Below are 5235 nucleotides of genomic sequence, written 5' to 3' on the forward strand. Positions count from 1 at the left end.
TTAACAACTATAGCCGCTGCATGCAAAGTTAATTTTCAATCTAAACCAGTACTATTTTAGATCACTATAAATCGTGGTAGTTTTTTTTTTATGTAAATACTACTTGATTAGTCAGAATGACACGAAACAAAAGCTTCCAATCTGTTCATCTGCTGTTAATGAGAGCAAGTGATAAAATTCATTACCGTAGTTATTATTACTGAAATAGAGAAAATATATATCCTTTGAAATCCCCTTCATTGTGGTCATCGGAAGCATAACTCTTTTATTTGTAATACAAAAACTTTCAATTGATTGGTGAAAGATGAATGATAAAATTCTGGTCAATATTATTTAAAGGACAGTGATTGGTCGAAATAAGGAAAAAAACCTTCGGCAAAAAATAAAACCGCAAAAATACTGATTTCAGAGGCAAGTTCAAAGGGGAAAATCTCCAATCAAATGGCAAATTCAAAAGCTCGAATGGACAATAACTGTCATATTCCTGACTTGGTACAGGTATTTTCTTAAGTAGAGAATGGGGGTTTAACCCTGGTTTGAAACACCATTTGAAAAGATGTACATTGAAGGTAGAGATCAAACTATTATATTACCAGGGTACTTCAAGATGATATAAGTCAACTACCATTAAATAGACTTATTGCAGGATGATAATTCTTTTAACCATACATATTCATAACGATACCGCAATGCCATAAAAGCTATATGGAAAATAATGAATGGAAAGGTATATGCTAAAAACTAACAATATTTATTTCTCATAATAATTGCAACTCAGTAGATTCTAAATTAGTCCTCACGCGTCATATCGACCATCGCACATTAGCGAAAAGATCATCTCCTTTTGTGCAGACGATCGCACCTCGGAGTCCTACATCTATATTTTCAATGACAATAATAAACACATATTTTACACTGATACAATGAACTGTATTTTGATTGAGATCTAGAAGCTCCAACCAATTTATGACACAACTGTAGCATGACATGTGGCCTATTTCGTGTAGGCGTTTAGGAAGCCATAATATTTGCATTAATAAAATGTCTTCAAATTAAACAAAATTAATCATCCTCTATTTATTAAACGAGTACGGTATGGTTGTGAAAAATGGAGAGATGAAATAAACAGAACAAGAACTAGACATTATCTATATCGTAATTTTGTGATCTTATAATAATCTGATTTAAGCAAATGAAGGCGTATAGCCTTCAACTAACTTAAAGAGAAAACTTGTTTTTAACTTGGAATCCATTCTTCCTAAGGAGTTTATATAGATAGCCGTATGAGCGTCCCCATCTCTTTACAGGAATTGTAACTTTGTCAATTTCGCCATCTTCAAACGTTGATCGTCGTAGAAACGCCAGCTGTCCGTCGTCCATCATAACGGCATCACTGTAGCACAAGCTACAATATACAAAGTACAAATAGATTTTACATGCGGTATACATAGTTTGAAATAAACTTTTCTATCTATTTAACAACTATACTTTAGTCTTCGAGAAACCGTTTGAGTTCAAACAGTTGTAAGGTGTATGATCTGTTTTGATATTCTTGAAGCACAAAATTGTCAAAGTGCAATGACATTAAAATAGCAAAGTTAATCAATAAAAGAGATTACGCGCGTATACCAAAGACAACGGCATTTATCGTCCTAGTATTTAGTGCTGCATTGTAAGTATTGTGGCAAATCAAGCTAAGATATTTCAAGAAAATACAGACTTTATACAGAGCATTTCATTATAAAATATTAAACAACGAAAGACTGCTTGTTCTGCCACGCTATTCTTCCGTTTATTGTTTCAAAATTTCTAAACAACCTTTACAATAAAACAAATAAACTCATGCCGAGTCATTAAAGTCCAGTCACCCTAGATGGTGTATTTGCATATGTCCTATGTGCACTTACTTTTAACTAAATATCTATATTTAAAAAGAAATAGTGTAAGGACAATAATGGTTAGCACGGCAATCACTTATATTTCATCGACGAAGAACCGAACCGTCCCATCCAAAAGTTCAAGAGAAAATGACATGGACTTTTAATGAAATGTTGATATACGTTAAATCAGCAAAATAATAGTACATGGTATTAAAATGTGTAACAATTTTTTTCAATGCGAAAAAATATTAAATTTTACTCTAGTTCAAATCAGCAAAATTGAAATAAAAGAAAAGAATGATACTTCATGTAATGATATATATATATATATATATATATGTTTAAAACAAGTTTACAGATTACGAATAGTGCAAAACAGGCTAAAACAAATTGGAAACATGGTTTGTTTTAAATAAAATTAAAATGTCGAATTGAGGGAACAATACCCTCTGCATTGGTGATTCGTTCGTAAAAATGGTCGTTAAATTTTAAGTAGATGGCGTGCGTGTATGTTCCGGACCATATGAGTATTTGGACTATACGCGTATACTTAACTCTTTATAAGGTATGATTCTTCTATAGTTGTCACGTAATTAAAAGACGCTATAAAAGGTAATTTCATTATATCACAATAATAAAAAGATGAACTAAATTTTAAGCAGTTTTATAAACCGTATTTGATCTAAATCATAAGTCAAAACTATCGTAAACAAGTTTTATAAATTTGGCCGCTACATGCACCGTATGGTATTAAGAGTGAATGGCAATATGTAGACTTGGAAAGGGATCGTTTACAAGCAAGACCTGCAAATACAGAAAAGCTATGGTACCGTGTGGAAATAGATGTTACCCATGGCATACATGCAATAATATAATAAGTGATGATAACTAACTATGGAATCAATTTCTAATGTTAATGTAACATTTGAATTATAAAATTTATACATTTTCATGTAACCATCATTGTATTTTTAGAGATAAAGTTAATTGTATAATTGAAACGTTTCTACTGCTAAAAAATACCTTTGTGGTCCAAATACTCATTTGGTCTGACCCGTTAATAACCAAAAGAGTATATACTCATGTGGTCCGACCATACGAGTGCGGTCGGACCATATGAGTGTCACGACCATACGCGTCTGGTCCAAGTAACATATATATATATATATGTTTGTGTATAAATTATGTAATATAGATTTAAATACTTACAACAGTACGCAAAGACAATAACACATATAACAGATCTTCATGATGGTGTGTCTGCAATTACAAAGGAATTAGTACATTATTAGACATTCACTTTTTAATAACTGATTAATTATTAACAATGAAAGCAACCAAGCCCTTGTTTGTTGCTTTGCATGTACTTATTTTGTGACAATAGTGAATACCCATATCCTTTATTTTTCTATAAAAGTATGATTTGTTTGTTTTGTTTCAAATAAATCCGATGTCTCGTGTAAAGAGAGTGCCACGCTCTTTGCACGTTAAAAACCCTTGCAACAACTCTTTGAGGGGTCCGTAGGTGGCCTGTTGCAAGGCAAAATTTCTGTCCCTATCCTATAAACCCTCATTTTCCAGTGGCAGTCCAAATTTCCCCGACCAACATCCCAGATGGCCTCTATTGTGACAAGACCTACCTATTGTATTTATTGTAAACTTGTTCTCGTCCTGAATATGCATGAAATATTTGCCACTGGACGTTAAGCAACCAACAATCAATCAATTTTGTTTCAAATATTAACTAAAGCGGATATAATAATGTCTTATTATCAGCTTGTTCCGTTCAGTTTTGTAAAAATAGCCAAAAACAAGGCTGATAAATTATTATTATAATTGATTGAAACGAATGTCAACTGAGAAGTGAAACTAGGGATGGTACCAGTTGGAAGACCGATTACGTATATTTATTTGATCCACAATGTTTTGGGGTCTTGTGTTGATAATGAGTAAATAATAAATAGCTAATATTTTTTTATGTTTTATCAATGAAATGAGATCAAAAAGGAATTTTCAAAAAGAGGATAAAAGGACTTCATTTGCTTCAAACAAATTAACGCACTGATTTCTAAATGAGACTCATTCCTTTTCAATTCTCCCATGCAAATCTGTTCTCTAATATAGTGACAAGACGACAGTTTGTCTAAATGTTAAAAATGATAATGGTGAATACTTTTTGAATAATTTTAACGTTTCTATCATATTATATAAAAAGGATTTTGAATATTTTAAATGATTTTCCTAAGTAAATAATCATATTAAATTAAAGATATAAATACAAAATTAAACAAACGAGTACTTACTTGATTATAAGGAATAGTATTCTTCTCTGTAAAAGAATGATTTAATCTGTGTTTACAGCTTATCCACTAACCTCCAGCACTTAGCACTTTTAGTTTACGATTAATTGTATTTATACAATTGTTTCAGCCTGAACTATCGAATTTCTATCAAGTGTAAATTTACATCACAATCATTAAATTGGTCTATATCACGATATCGTGTTTTGTACAATGTGACTTCAAGTTAAGTAATGCTATTATTTTTTTTCACATTTTTTGTTTCGAATCACTATAGTATGCAACACTTTTTATCATCGAAAAGCTGGCAATACAAAATAGATGTTCTTCTAATCCTTCTTGGTTATGTCTCTTACGCAAGTAGTTCCCGTCACCCTAATTGGCAAGCTTTATATGGTTGATTGACTTTTATCACAATATGCTATGTCGTGGAGTTATAATAGGGGAGGTGAAGTATTAAGGAAACATAATGACCAATACTAACGACTGGAGACTTACATGTATAACTGATTGTATGCTACCGTTGTTTATATCTTGTTAATATCTTTATTTCTTAATTGCAACAAAGCTTAAATTATAAACGAAATAGAATAAAACAAATACCACGAGCATTAATACAAATCTTTAAAAATAACGAAAACAAAAGTTGCATATCAGTAACTGCTAGTAGTCCGTTGGTAATTTATGTATCATTGCCATTTTGCTTAGTTTCTTTTGTCACCTTCTCTGACATCGAACGCGGACTTTTTTTAAACAGAGATTTACTGTGCGTATTGCTATGTGTTTCTTTATTCTTCATTGGATAGAGGAATAGGGTGAGGGTTGAGATCTCACGAAACATGTTTAACCCCGCAGTATTTTTGCGCCTGTCCTAAGCCAGGATCCTCTTGCATTTGTTAGTCTTGTCTGTTTTTTTTTTTAATTTTAGTTCATTTATATGTTTTAGAGTTCAGTGTGATGTCAATTTTCACTGAACTAGTAAGTAATTTTATTGAGGGGCCAGCTGAGGACCACCTGTCGGTGTGGGATTGTCTTGCTGCGTTGAAAATTCGATT

The 5235-nt window shown here is 31.9% G+C and overlaps 1 long non-coding RNA gene across 1 annotated transcript; it reads right to left on the reverse strand.

Annotated features, from left to right (window-relative positions):
- Window positions 1-730: 730 nt before the first annotated feature.
- LOC143078383 (uncharacterized) lies at window positions 731-4551 on the reverse strand. The gene is made up of 3 exons (XR_012979204.1): window positions 4184-4551; window positions 3090-3140; window positions 731-1405 (listed from the first exon to the last, which is right to left on the reverse strand). It is a non-coding gene; the product is annotated as an uncharacterized LOC143078383 (long non-coding RNA).
- Between the last annotated feature and the right edge of the window lie 684 nt (window positions 4552-5235).

This window comes from Mytilus galloprovincialis, chromosome 6 (genome assembly GCF_965363235.1).
Source record: "Mytilus galloprovincialis chromosome 6, xbMytGall1.hap1.1, whole genome shotgun sequence".
Classification (NCBI taxonomy): domain Eukaryota; kingdom Metazoa; phylum Mollusca; class Bivalvia; order Mytilida; family Mytilidae; genus Mytilus; species Mytilus galloprovincialis.